The 15890-nt window shown below is 33.5% G+C and overlaps 1 pseudogene; it reads right to left on the bottom strand.

Annotated features, from left to right (window-relative positions):
* Positions 1 to 14350, bottom strand: part of LOC128561923 (suppressor of cytokine signaling 6-like) — an 87481-nt pseudogene extending 73131 nt beyond the window's left edge.
* Positions 14351 to 15890: the final 1540 nt, after the last annotated feature.

The following is a 15890-nucleotide window of genomic DNA, read 5'->3' as shown; positions in this document are numbered from 1 at the left end:
GTTACCACAGACTGGGAATTGGGAGGTGGTAGAGTTACAGAGGATGTTTCATGGGCACAAAAATACAGTTAGAATAAGATCTAGTTGGTAGTAGAGTAATAGGGTAACTATAGGTAACCACAATTTCTGGTATATTCTAAAATAACAAATAATAGAGTTGAAATATTCTGAACATAAATAAATAAATGTTTGAGGTGCTAGATATTCCAAAAACCCTAATGCAATCACTACATACTATATGTCTGTATTAAAACATCACACGTACACTATAAATATGTGCAACTGTTATGTATTTGTAATAATTAAATTTTTAAAAAGTAAAAAAGGAAAGCAAAACTCATGATATCTTTATGTCCCTAAAATTAAAGGAAATTAAATGTTATTCTAGTGAACTCGTGAATGATAGGAAACCTAAATAGCCTTCTTGCTGAGCTGGGGAAAGTTTTAGAAGTACAGAAGATCAAACCAGCTACAACCTTCCCTTAAGACAACCCTGGGTTGTCAAAGATCAAATAACGGTAAGTAGCTGGATTCATCTCTTAGTTCTCTATTCTGTTCCAGACATCTACTTCTCTGTGTTTGTGCCAGTACCATGCTGTTTTGATCACTATCGATTTGTAGTGTAGGCTGAGATCTGGTAACGTGATTCCTCTGGCTTTGTTTTTATTTCTGACTAATGTCTTGGCTATTTGAGGTTTTTTTCTGATTCCATATAAAATGAAGTATTGTTTTTTCAAGCTCTTTAAAGTACGACAGTGGAGCTTTAATAGGGATTGCGTTAAAATTATATATTGCTTTGGGTAGTATGGACACTTTAACAATGTTGATTCTTCCCAGCTATGAGCATGGTATGTTTTTCCATTTTTTAACATTTTCAGCTATTTCTCTTCTTAGAGTTTCATAGTTCTCTTTATAGAGATCTTTCATGTCTTTTGTTAGATAAACTCCCGAATATTTCATCCATTTAACAAATGGTGCTGGGTGAACTGGCTGGCAACCTGTAGAAAACTGAAACTGGACCCACACCTTTCACCATTAACTAAGATAGACTCTCACTGGATTAAAGATTTAAACTTCAGACATGAAACTATAAAAATACTAGAAGAGAATGCAGGGAAAACCCTTGAAGAAATCGGTCTGGGCGAGTATTTTATGAGGAGGACCCCCCCGGGCAATTGAAGCAGCTTCAAAAATACACTATTGGGACCTGATCAAACTAAAAAGCTTCTGCACAGCCAAGAACACAGTAAGTAAAGCAAGCAAACAGCCCTCAGAATGGGAGACGATATTTGCAGGTTATGTCTCCAACAAAGGTTTAATAACCAGAATCCACAGAGAACTCAAATGTATAAGCAAAAAAAGAACAAGTGATCCCATCACAGGCTGGGCAAGGGATTTGAGGAGAAACTTCTCTGAAGAAGACAGGCGCGTGGCCTACAGACATATGAAAAATGCTCATCATCTTTAATCATCAGATAAATGCAAATCAAAACTACGTTGAGATATCATCTAACTCCAGTGAGATTAGCCTATATCACAAAATCCCAAGACCAGAGATGCTGGCGTGGATGTGGAGAAAAGGGAATACTTCTACACTGCTGGTGGAATGCAAATTAATACATTCCTTCTGGAAAGATGTATGGAGAAAACTTAGAGATCTAAAAATAGATCTGCCATTCAATCCTATAATTCCTCTACTAGGCATATACCCAGAAGACCAAAAATCACACCATAACAAAGATACTTGTACCAGAATGTTTATTGCAGCCCTATTCATAATTGCTAAATCATGGAAAAAAAACAAGTGTCCATCGATCCATGAATGGATTAATAAATTCTGGTATATGTACCATGGAATATTATGCAGCCTTAAAGAAAGATGGAGACTTTACCTCTTCCATGTTTACATGGATGGAGCTGGAACATATTCTTCTTAGTAAAGTATCTCAAGAATGGAAGAAAAAGTATCCAATGTACTCAGCCCTACTATGAAACTAATTTATGGCTTTCACATGAAAGCTGTAACCCAGGTACAACCTAAGAATAGGGGGAAAGAGGAAAGGGAGGGGAGGGAGGGGGGAGGTGAGTGGAGGGAGGGTGATTGGTGGGATTACACCAGCGGTGCATCTTACAAGGGTATATGTGAAACTTAGTAAATGTGGAATATAAATGTCTTAGCACAATAACTAAGAAAATGCCAGGAAGGCTATGTTAACCAGAGTGATGAAAATGTGCGAAATGGTCTATGAAACTAGTGTATGGTGCCCCATGATCGCATTAATGTACACAGCTATGATTTAATAATAAAAAAATTAAGTAAATAAAAAAGACAACCCTGGGGCCAACTCACTTCAATTCTATGAAGACTCAGAGAAATGAGGAAGCTGAAGAAGAAAGGTTTGAAGCTAGGAGAGATTATTGTGTGGGTTTTAAGGAAAGAAGCTACCCCCATAATATAAAGTGTAAGGTGAAACAGCAAGTATTGGTGTAGAATCTGCAATAAGTTATCCACATGATATAGTTAAAATAATTAACAAAGCCTTTAGTGTAGAAAAACCATCTTTCAATTAGATGTGAGAACTTTCTTAGCTAGAAAGGAAAAATCACTGCCTGGCTTCAAAGAACAGGGGATTCTCCTCCTAGAGGCTATACAGTTGGTGACTTTAAGTTGAAGTCAGTGCTCATTTACTATTTGACAAATCATAGGGCCCTTAAGAATTATACTAATTTTACTTTATCCGTGCACTATAAATCAACCAACAAAGCCTGGATGGCAGCACATCTGTTTATAGAATATCTTACTGAACATTTTAAGCTCAATTTTTGAGATATATTGCTCAGAAATAAAAAAGATTTCTTCCAAAATATTACCTTTATTAGGAATGCATCTAGTCACTCAAGAGTTCTGATGGAGATGCACACACTAATTAATATTGTTTTCATTCCTATTAAACCATCATCCATTCAGCAGCCCACAGATCAAAAAGAAGTTTGGACTTTCAAGTCTTATTGTTTAAGAAATATATTTTGTAAGACCATAACTGCTATAAAGAATCACTGCACTATCGTGATAAAACTGACAGAGGTGAAGTTGCTTCTTATGGATGAACAAAGAAAATGGTTTCTTGAGATGAAACCTACTCCTGGTAAAAATGCTATGAATGTTGTTGAAATAAAACAAAGGATTTAAAGAACATTACATAGCTTAGTTGATGAAGCAACAGCAGGATTTGAGAAGATTGACTCTAATTTGGAAAGAAGTTCTACCGTGGGTAAAATAGCTGTTAAACAGTATTGAATGCTAGAGAGAAATCTTTTATAAAAGGAAGAACCAGTCAATGTAGCATTTTTTACTGAATTAGGAAGTTGCCACTGACATCCTAAACTTGAACAACTGCCACCCTAATCAATTAGCACCCATTAACATCAAGTCAAGACCCTCCACCAGCAAGAAGATGACAACTCAATGAAGGCTCAAAGCATTTTTAGCAATAATTTCTTTTAATTAAAGTGTATAAGTAGTTATTTTAGATATACAGGCAGTCACCAGTTTACTAACTTACATACAAATTCTTAAGTTGAATTTGTATATAAGTTGGAACAGGTATATTTACCTGCAATAGCTTCCATTTGTAAGTGCAAGTTGAATGTCAGTTAGATGTTTATAACCAGGGGACTTACTGTTATAGGCTCCTTTTGTAAGTGCAAGTTGTACATAAGTTGGATATTTGTAACTCGGGAACTTCCTGTAATGTTAATGTATACCTGACAGACTACAGTGTAGTTAGTATAGACATAACTTTTATATGCACTGGGAAACCAGAAAGTCCTTGTGACTATTTTTATTATGGTTTTACTGCAGTTGTCTGAAAGTAAACCTGCAACATTTCTAAGGTAAGCCCATATGTGATCATGTCACAAGCAAACAAAAATATTCTTCTTTTCACATTTGGATGCCTTTTATTTCTCTTTTTTAACTATTTGCTGTGGCTAAGACTTTGCGTTACATTTTGAAAAGAAGTAGTAGATTTCAGAGAGAAAGAACTCAGTTTTTCCCAATTGATTATCATGTTAGTTGTTGGCTTTTCATATAGGGCCTTTATTATGTTACGTTTCTAACATAAGTATTTTCTAGAGTTTTTTTATTTCAAAATATCATGAGGGCACAAATAGTTTTGGTTACAGGGATTGCTTTTGTAATGCTTGAGTCAGGGATGTTAGTGGGCCCATCACTCAGAGTGTTTGTGGTATCTGTTGTGCCCCTGCTGTTTAATTTCTGCTGGGTTTTACTTCCTTATATGTATATGTGCTCATTGGTTAGTTCAAATTTAATAGTGAGAACATGTGGTGTTTGTTTATTCATTCTTTAGATACTTAGAATAATAGTTATTATTCACTTAGAATAATAGTTTCCAGTTCCATTCAAATCCATGGAAAAGGCATTAATTTATCCTTTTTTATGGCTGAGTAATAGTCTACAGTATTCTTATAGCATATGTTGTTAATCCACTCATGAATTAATGGGCACTTGGGTTGATTCTACATCTGAATTGTACTGTAATGAACATTTAAGTACATATGTTTCTTTGAGAAAATGGCTTATTTTCCTTTGGGTAGATATACTGTAATAGGATTTCTGGGTCAAATGGTAAGTCTACATTTATTTCTTTGAGAAAACTCCATGCAGTTTTCTGTAGAGGTTGTACCAACACTGTGTAAGTGTTCCTTTGTCTCTACATCCATGCCAGCATCTACTGTTTTGGGATTTTTTTATACAAGTCCTTCTACCTGGGGTAAGGCGATATATCAGAGTGATTTAATCTGCATTTTCTTGATCATTAGTGACATTGATCAGTTTTCATGTATTGGCCATTTGTCTATCTTTTTTTGAAAAGCTTCTGTTCACGGATGGATGTTGAACTGTGTCAAATACATTTGCTGCATCTATTGTGATGATAATATTTTTCTTTTTTTTTAATTTTCGCATATACATGTGTTCATTAGGCTTCCACTTTTTGCCTTCACAAAATTATAAAGGCTAAAAATTTAACAATAATAACAATGTTTAAGACAGGGACCAGAAACAGAAACCTCACAAAGATTGAATGAAGACAAACACATTCAGAATAGAAATCAAAGGATTGCTGCAATGAAGTATTAAGCAATAATAATAATAGTAATGCAAAGAAAGTAACATTCACATTGTCAAATAAGAGTATGTCTATTATAGAATACATTGACTCTGAGGTTCTGTATGGAGTCATCAATTAACTACTTCTTATTTTTTCCCAAAGTATCAAAGAATAGACAACTATTTTTCCCAAAGTATCAAAGAATAGACAATCAAATATTATAAATATTTATAATATTTATAAATAAAGATTAAAAAAAGTTTAAAAAATAGATCAGGCTAGATATTATAGACAATAGAAAAACAGGAAATACTTCAAAATCATTCTACTTATCTGGATACACCTGATATTAAAATTAGAAAAAATATATTATTATAAAGGGGAAATTACAAACATAATTCACTTTTAAATGAGGATGCAGTATCCTGTGTCCTAAACAATATATTACCAAGTTGAAGCAAAAATTAATGTTTAAGTAATGTACTTTAGTCAAAATTGAATCGAATTTATGTGAGAATTAGTCACTATTTTCTTTCTTCTTCTTTTTTTTCTTTTCCTTACCCTCACCCCCTCCCTCTTTCTCTGTCTGCTCACCCCTTCCCCTATGCCCCACCATGTCACTGATTGTCATTAATTGTCCACATATCAAAGTTGAATACATAGGATGCATACTTCTCCACTCCTGTGGTGCTTCACTAAGGCTAATGTGTTCCACCTCCACCTAGGTTAGTACAAATGGGGCAAAATATCCATTTTTTTTAACAGCTGAATAATATTCCATGGTATACATATACCACAGCTTACCAATCCATTTCTGGGTTGAAGGGCATTTAGGCTGTTTCCACATTTTAGCAATTGTAAATTGGGCTGCAATAAACAGCCTCGTACAAGTATCTTTATAATAAAAGTTTTTGTTTGTTTGTTTTTTCCTTCTGGATAGATGCCCAGTAATGGGATTGCAGGATCAAACGGGAGGTCTAGGTTGAGTTCTTTCAGGTTTCTCCATACTTCCTTCCAAAAAGGTTGTATTAGTTTGCAGTCCCCCCAGCAGTGTAAAAGTGTTCCTTTCTCTCCACATCCATGCCAGCATCTTCAGTTTTGAGATTTTGTGATATAGGCCATTCTCTTTGGGGTTAGATGATATCTCAGGGTGATTTTAATTTGCATTTCTCTAATAATTAGGGATGAACATTTTTTCATGTGTTTGTTGGCCATTTGTCTGTCTTCTTTAGAGAAGGTTCTTTTCATCTCTCTTCCCCATTGATGTATGAGATTGTTGGTTTTTTTCTCATAGATTAATTGAAGTTCTGTATAGATCCTAGTTACTAAGCTTTTGTCTGATTCAAAATATGCAAATATCCTTCCCCATTGGGTAGGTTGTCTATTTGATTTGGTTGTTGTCTCCTTGGCTGTACAGAAGCTTTTCAATTTAATTAAATCCCATTTGTTTATTGTTGCTGTTGTTGCTATTGCCATGGCAGTCTTCTTCGTAAAGTCTTTCCTCAGGCTGATATCTTCCAGTGATTTTCCTATTCTTTCTTTGAGGATTTTTATCGTTTCATGCCTTAAATTTAAGTCCTTTATCCATCTTGAATCAACTTTTGTGAGTGGAGAAAGGTGTGGGTCCAGTTTCGGTCTTTTACATATGGATATCCAATTCTCCCAGAACCATTTATTGACTAGGGAGTCTTTCCCCCAGTGTACATTCTTATTAGGTTTATCGAAGATTAGGTGGCTATAAGTTGCTGGTTTCATTTCCTGGTTTCCTGGTTTCCTTTCTATGAATGGAAAATATTTTTCCTTTTATCCTGTTAATGTGTTGTATCACACTGATGGATTTTCATGTTTGAGCCACACTTGCATTCCAAATCTATAAACCACTTTGCTAGGTATATGACTTTTTTCTGTGCTGTTGAATTTTGTTTGTTAGAATTTTGTTCCATAGTTTTGCTTTGGTTGACCATGGATATTGGCCTGTAGTGTCTTCATATGGTTTCAGTGTTAAGATTATGCTGATCTCATACAATGAGTTTAGAAGTATTCCTTCTTATTCATTTTTTGGAAGATATTGAGAAATATTGGTATCAATTCTTTTTTGAATTTATATTTGTATATATTGTGAGATAAGAATCCATTTTCACTCTTCTACATATGGGCATACAATTTAACCAGTGTCTTTTATCAAAGAGAGTGAACTTTGCTCATTGCATATCTTTGTACCTTTGTCAGATCAGTTGGCATGAGTATGTGGATTTGTTTCTGGAATCTCCATTCTCTTCCATTGTTCCACCTTTCTATTTTAATGTCAGTGCCATATTGTTTTAATTATTTTCCTTTGTAGTAGATTTGAAAATCAGGGGGCATAACATCTCCACCTTTGTTCTTCTTATTCAAAATTGCTTTGGCTATTTGGGATCTTCTGTGTTTTCTTCTGAATTTTAGGTATTTTTTATATGTATTTTCTTAAAAAACACCAGGGAAATTTCAATAAGCAGTTCATGGGATGGCTTTCAGAAGTATGAACTTTTAAGTGGTGTCAATTGTTCAAATTTATGAACATTGGAAGTTCTTACATTTATTTTTATCTTTTAAAATTTGTTTAGTCTATTTGTAGTGTTAAATATTCAAAGCTTTCACTTCTTTGGTAAAATTATTCCTAAGTATTTTAATATTTTTAAAAGTATTCCAAAAATAGAATAAGTAGGAACACTACCACACTCATTCGCCAAGGCTACCATCACCTTGATATCAAAGCCAAAGACACTACAAGAAAGAAAAACTACAGGCCAATATTCCTGATAAACATAGATGCAAAGATCCTCAACACAATACCAGCAAACTACATAGTATATATAGTTTATAACTAAATATATACCACATATTCTGAAATCTATAAAGCAATAGGAAAGTTAATCCCATACTTTTTAATGAAAATGATATAGGAATAGAGCTTCCAGTCAACACTATGAGTGATCTCATAATTGTGTGTGAGGAATTCTTTTACTTCCATGCACAAGAACCTTGCTTTTCAGAAATATGATTTCTAGAGAAGAGGACTTAATGTGTGTTACCTCTCATTTCTCAAACCCACCTTGATACATTGTTCATGTATTGGTTGGTCTTAGTTTATTTTTATCATCTTTTTGTCCCTGCATTCTCCTCCTAATGTAAGAATTCAGAAGTCTCTTGGATTTGAAATGACATTTAAGATTTTCCATTGGCTTTTGGCTATAATTACTACTATACTTACCATTAAATAGACTCAGGAATAAATCTCTGAAATACTCACCACCATGCCTGTCAAATAGCCATCTTCAGGAGTTCTCTATGTCTGAAAACACACAGGGAACATTTTCTTGATGGCATATCATTATGTACTCAAGATATATTTATTCCAATAACTAACTACATATCTCATTGTGTATCCAACATATGGCTGCCAAGGATTGTGTCACAGTTCAAAAATAATTTAGTAACTTTAAATACGATTAAAGACTTCAAAGACTGTCACTTGATCTCTAACATTTTTGCCTCCAAGATTTTCTACCATTTACATTTTAGTTGAATCTTTTGCTCACGTGTCAAAGAACTTTTCCCACTCCCTGTTATAGCACCCTCTAAGAACCTCTCCACCTCATAATGGAGCAAGGAGCTCCAGTGATTTCAAAATCATTTCCTTTTGTCTTATTAAGACATCACAGTTTCTAGTAAAAATAGTCTCTCCTAGTAAACAAGGCAAAGTCCTTGAATAAGTGCACTCCTATCTTCTGCTGAGCTTTTCTCTTTCCAGAGAGCACCACAAATCCACAAACTTGTAGAAAATAGAAGGTAGCAAACAAATGGAAAGCTGCATTTTAATGAGGAATCCTATTACACTTCCTCAGTTTTGTGAACTCATGATGCTTCGTATCTGTTACATCCAAAAGACTCCACGGTGATAATTCTGTAATAGAGTACTCTAGTCATTTCTAACTTAAAATGACATTTTTAAAATCATCACAGATCATGTCTTGTCAACTCCTACTTTCTAAAAATATAATTCCAAGAACTGTTAACGGTAAAGTTGCATTCTTAATTATTCATGTACTTTTTAACAGGGTATGGTTTAAAATAAAGATTGTTCACCAACCCTAACCAACATGTGGCAGTTTATCTCAGCATCGTATTACATTCAAAGAACATACCAGGCAACCATTTACTTACTCATCCACTCCCAAGCAGAATGGATATTTAAATATATTATATTCCCTTGACTAAACATCCACTCAAATTTTTTTTATTCAAATTAACATTCACTCAAAATTTCCCTCTCTTTTTTAATCTCAATATCATAACTCATTTTTTTTTGCTGTTTTATTCTCTCAGCCCTTCATCCAAAAGGAGATATTCTCTGTCACATATAATATGTAAAAAAATTGAAAATCTACCTCATGATACCACATTGAAGATTAAATAATGATTTAAAACACCTAGCACTGTATTATTTAGCACAAGTTATTCATACATAAATTGTATCTATCTATTTATCTATAGTATCATTATAGTTTTTAGAGCAGTAGAGTTTCTAATTCAATTGCATTGAATGAAAAATTGAAAATAAGACAATTGATCATATAATTAATATTCTTAGGGAAGTAATATTTGAATATATCTCAATTTCAGAAGAGTAAGATTCCTTTTATCTTTCAGTCTGTAATAGTTACTATTTAGACATTATTCAGTATGTATTATGTTGGACACTGTGTAGAGATAAAACAGAATAAAGTACAGATCCACATGAAGCTCATGGTTTATTCTATAAAATAAATAATACAAAGTTAGCAAATAAGAAACAAACATGTGCAAAATCCTAAGAAGGAAATGTAAATGGTTCTGTGATAGAATATATGAACTTGGAATAGTCACAGATATACCATTAAGGAATGCTAAAGCTCATAGACAGAACAAGTCAGAACAACAAGGATGAATGGTGGGATCGCATGTCGGATCTATTAGTATAGAGTATAAATGTCTTAACACAATAATTAAGTAAACGAGATGAGGTAAATAAAGAAAAAAGAATTCAAAAAAATAAAAATCGTAATAGCATAATAGAAAGATCTGAAAGTTAAATTGTTATGTTTCCTGTTAATATGATGTACTTTATTATAGTTGAAATTATAGTGTAAACCAAAACTACTATTAATGTAATGACTTTAGACAATTTTCTTATTATGAAATTTATTCATAACTTGAATAATAGTGTCATGTAACACTGTTAGTCACCAATACTTTAATATGTTACATATAAATAACTTGCTAAGATTTGTTTTATTCCTAAACATCACGGTTTTTCTGTTCCTCTGTAGTTGGATATCAGTGAAAAGTGGTTCATAAAATACATCATTTTTGTAAATTTCTCTTGGAGATATTTTCATCCATTTCTCTGAGAGCCAGCAGTCAGCTATCAATTACATTGAATTGTAAAAACAAGAAAGGCTATTCAATAAAAATTCACCCTGAGCAGAAATGTCTAAATATTTTGGCTGTATTTGCTGCAACACAAATATTGCCTTTCTCCAACTTAGAATAAACATAAAAGCATCAATTCACATGTAATATTATCTATTTTTTTCTAAAAATTTTAGCTGTCTATAGCCTTAAGAATTAGACAAGTCAAGGTAACAATAGCCCAGGAAATCTCTGGGTACTTATCTGATAACATTTTTGTTTCTATCACCCATTTCTCCAGTAAAAATATACTAATTTATCCATTCATAGACTCACTCATTTCCTAGATAAACCCCTTATTCTTATTATTTTTCAACTAACTTAATGAAAAAGTAACAGATATAGGTTCTTTGGCTGATAACATTAAATGAATAAAACCAAATTTTAAAATTTCTTTTGCAGATCTGACTTGTTTGGGCATACAGAGAATATTTGTTCCCCATTTTCCTTTTTTAGAAAAACAAGATAGGATAAAGCACATGTCTAAGATACAAATTCTTATATTTATGAGAAAATACAGCTATAGATGTCATCATGAGTAGGGACTTTTATAGTGTCATAAAAATTCAGTGTCACTGTAAATTTATGCTGCTGAAAATGTCGACATTTATGTCAACTTTTACAAGGACATATTTTTAAATGATACTAAAACTTGATGCAGCAACTTTTACTTAGTTAAAAAGTGAGATTACAGAACAAAAACATTTACTCTAATTTTTGCAATTGTCAACATGGTTAATTAATTTTTAACATTCTCAAATCATATCAAGGTTTAATGGGTACTTAAAAATCATATTAAAGTTAAAAAGCATGAAAACATGTTCATGTATTATTCAAATGTAACAATTGATGCATATTATTAGTATTCATTTGCAATGCATTTAATTCAGATTTTTAATACTTGATAAGAATTATTAATGATGTAAGCATAAGTTGATGCTTATTTAAGAATTATAGATAATCAGAGATTTATATCATCAATCTATTTTCACTCAATTTATATTCCAGGACAAGCATGGTTACTATTTTGATTAATGAAAAACAAGAAGGTTTTATATTAAGATTGCTCAAATCCATCAATTCATGCACAAGGATTTTCCTATTTTTAGCAATATAAGTTCCTTTGCAATGAAGAAGAATAATCTCATTAGGTGGTCTATTATTGGCAACCAGAAAGAACCAAAAGAATATCACTCTCAAACTTAACATCTAAGTTAGACAAGCTGCTATGGACTTCTTGGTATATGTTGACAGTGCTGGTGGTAGGTGGGAACTCGCAAACATGAGCAAGTTCAAACCAGAATCTTTTCCTTTTTCTTTTCCTGATAGCTGAGCAACTACCGGCGAGCCCAACCTTCTCCAAGGAAACATCCTATATTCAGAATTAGAAACCAGCTCTAGGCTAACCCTGGAAGACAGATTTGCTGCTGTTTGTGCTCAGACACCATGTTGTAATTTTTGTGTATGAGACACAGCTACATGAGCCCTTCCTGAGGTCAAGCCCTCATATTTAACCAAGTTATAGAAGCTGGATAATTTTATTGTTCCTAAATTTCTATTTTGAAAATCTGTTGGTGTGAAGGGTGTGCGATAGTTTTCTTGAATAGCTGGACCACAGTACTATAAATATGCTGCTGGTAAATTTTTACCTGATTTGCTGTGTATCAGTGTATTTGAAGGCATTCAGAGGTAATCTATCGAATAAGTAAGTGTCTTGCCTATCTGGAAGAGATAAAGGGTTCCAAGTTGAAAAACAGTTTCTGGGAGCTTATGAAGTTGCCCAGATTTCCCAAACTAAATAATATCTGTCTATTTAATAAAAGGAAATCGAGGGCTACAACTTCCAGGAAGATATTATAAATAACATTTCTTTATTTCTATCACCAGTGTAACTAAAAACCTTGGACATCTATTCTGAATAAGACAAAGATAAGAAGCCTCTGAAAGGTGGAGTGAAGTAGGCAGACTAGGGTGGTTAGGACAACAGGAACAACATGATGGTGAGTTCCCTGGGCTTTTTTTCTGCTCAATATATACCAGAATGTGTCAGATGAAGTTGACAACCTGGGACTAATAGGGGTGTAGGAAAAAGAAAAGGTCTGATAAAAGACTATTTTCTCTAAAGAACAGACCAGAAATGGTGGCAGCCTACTAAAACAAAAAAACTTGTAAATGGTAATTATCTTGTTCTTTTCATAGGTAAAACAAAAACAAAATAACTGATTAAAAAAAAATAAAACACCTCTGCCCAATCTCCATGGTAGGGAGAGTTCAGAGAAGGCATAGTAAGAAGCCAAAACTTTCATACCCAAAAGTGGAGACAAAGTCCCTCCTTCCCTTCCCTATCAATGAAGACCATGTGAGAAGCCTAGACTTCCACTCCCCTCAACAAGAATGGGACATTTCTCTTCTTCCCTGTTTGGGAAAAAGCTTAGTAGAGATCTCAAAAGTGTTCAAGCAAAACCTGTACATAGATGTTTAATGCTGATACTATTCACACTAGCAAAAATGATGGAAATAACTCGATGTCCATTGACTGATAAAGAAAAAGTGAGTTTTATCGAAACAGTGAAGTATTATTCAGCTATAAAATGAATCAAATACTGACACATGTTTTAAACATGTACGTACTTGGAAACATCACAATAAATGAAAGAAGCCAGACAAAACATTCATATATCATATGATGGTACTTATATTAAATATCCAATTTAGAAAAGTCCAGAGAAATCTGGGAAGCAGAGTAATAGTTATCAGTAACTGTGGAGAGGGGAGGATGGTGAATGGATGCTTAACGGGTATGGGGTTTCCTTTTGGGTTGGTAAAAATGTTCTGGAACTAGATGGGAAAAAATCCTTTTATCATTAGGACACTTGTACTAGACTGTTTATCGCAGCTCAATTTACAATCGCCAAAATGTGGAAACAGCCTAAATGCCCACCAATCCAGGAATGGATTAACAAGCTGTGGTATATGTATACCATGGAATACTATTCAGCTATTAAAAAAAAATGGAGACTTTACATCCTTCGTATTAACCTGGATGGAAGTGGAAGACATCATTCTTAGTAAAGCATCACAAGAATGGAGAAGCATGAATCCTATGTACTCAATTTTAATATGAGGACAATTAATGACAATTAAGGTTGGGGGGGAAGGAAAAGCAGAGAGAGGGAAGGAGGGAGGGGGATGGGGCCTTGGTGTGTGCCACACCTTCTGGGGGCAGGACATGGTTGCAAGAGGGACTTTACCTACCAAATGCAATCAGTATAAACTGGCTATTGTACCCTCAATGAATCCCCAACAATAAAAAAAAAAAAAGGTTACACATTGTGAACCTGCTACCATGATACCTTGGAATCCAAACTTAATCCATTCCAGAACCCTATTTGAGTTCCAAATCATTATACTTCCAAGATATTTTTTCCCCCTTTAAAATAATAGAAACTGGATTAATCCTTTCCTAGGTCCCACAAACTTAAATTTTCAAAATGATTTTAATAGTGAATACACTGGATTTTAAGGTAAAATATTAACAAATAATCATATTTGAATAAAATGTAAATTAATAAAATTAAAAATATAAAAACCTAAAAATATAAAGGCTTATGTCAAAACAATTGAATACTTAGTTCAAAACATACCCCCTCACTGTTCACAAACTCCTTAAACTCCTTTACAAACGTTTCGGCTGCTTCCAAATTAGAACTGGCAGCCTCTCCGTGCATAACTACACTATGGATCCCAGTCCTTTTCTTAAAGTTCTTGAACCACCCTCTACTCAGGCATGCCCTTCACTAAGTCATCGTGGAGGATCTTGGCTTTCTCACAAATTAGTCTCAGAAATCACATAACCAGCCAGCTGTTTTTCATTAATCCAAACTAAAATGAGTTTTTCTGTCTCTTCCATACTTTTCGATCTCCTGGAGGTCAATGTTGCAGCCCCTTTTCACAACATCTGCTACTTTGACAGCTTCTTTGTTTTTCAAAATCATACAAAAAGTTGATTTAGGCATCACAAACATAGTCGCGAGATCAGCCACTTTCATTCATACTCGTAAGATCTTTCTTAACTTCAACTGTAGTTCTAACAGCTTTCCTCTTACTCTTATTTGCCTCACTGCACTTCTTAGGACCCATGATGAATACACATAGTTGTTATTTTACTAAAAAAAAAAAAAAAAAAAACACAAAAGCACAAAATTAGCAGGGAAAATCACACAAGTGCTTTCACCACAGCTTCTGACAATGAACTGAATGACAAAGCAAATGGCTGGCCTGAGGGCTGGGGAAACGAATGCAGAAAACCACACACAAACAGTGTGCTGGGCATTAGGATTCCAAAGCAACGTTTGGATTTGGGGCAAAATTTGCTCGAATTTTTCATTCAGATTCCAAGTTGTTTGAGTTCTGGGGTGTTCGGATTCCAGGGGTAATACTATAAATGGAACTGGTTGAGCACTTTAAAATAGTGCCAAAATTTATATGTCTATTTGCCACAGTAAAAAATCAAATAGCAGAGTTAAGCTCTAATATGCCAATAATTGCCTTAAATATAAAATGGTCTAACTATATCAATTAATAGTTAGATACTAGAAAAGTAGCTCAAATGGTATGACCTAACGATATGCTTTCTAGAACTAACTTAATTCAAATGTATTACAAAATTGCTAAAAGATTAGATTTCAATGTGTGTATGTGTGTTTACCACAAAAAAGAAGTAAGTATGTTTGAGGAGGGAATTATTAATTAGTTTGCCTTAATCATTCTACGACATAAACATAAATCATCACATTGTAACTCACAAGTATATACCATTATTATTTGTCAATTAAAATAAAAATTAAAAAATATAATGATGTAAGGAATTTGAAAGTAAAATGATGGAACAAGATTTATACAATGTAAACAATTAAAAGGAAGTGGGAGTTGCTGTATTGTTAGCCAAAGTACTCTTGAGGGCAGAAAAAATTATCAGAGACAAAAATGGATATTATGTAATGATATCAGCACTGTTTCTTGAAAATTCTTTCTCTTCCCACATATTCATTTTGGTATCTTTAAAATAACTGTCAGTCATAAATGCAAAGTTTTTAATTTTGGACCCAAAGTTTTGGTCTGTATAGGCATTTATCAACACCCTAGTGCACCATGAAATCGAATTTATATACCGCATTATGGTATATAATTTTCCCATTTATCTATAGATGAACATTTAGGTTGTTTTTACTTTTTGGCTATGAGGAGTAATGATGCAATAAACATTCA

The sequence above is a fragment of the Nycticebus coucang genome, chromosome 12 (assembly GCF_027406575.1).
Source record: "Nycticebus coucang isolate mNycCou1 chromosome 12, mNycCou1.pri, whole genome shotgun sequence".
Lineage (NCBI taxonomy): Eukaryota > Metazoa > Chordata > Mammalia > Primates > Lorisidae > Nycticebus > Nycticebus coucang.
The sequence above is the reverse complement of the archived record's forward strand: the minus strand, read 5'-3'. Positions and strand labels throughout refer to the sequence as shown.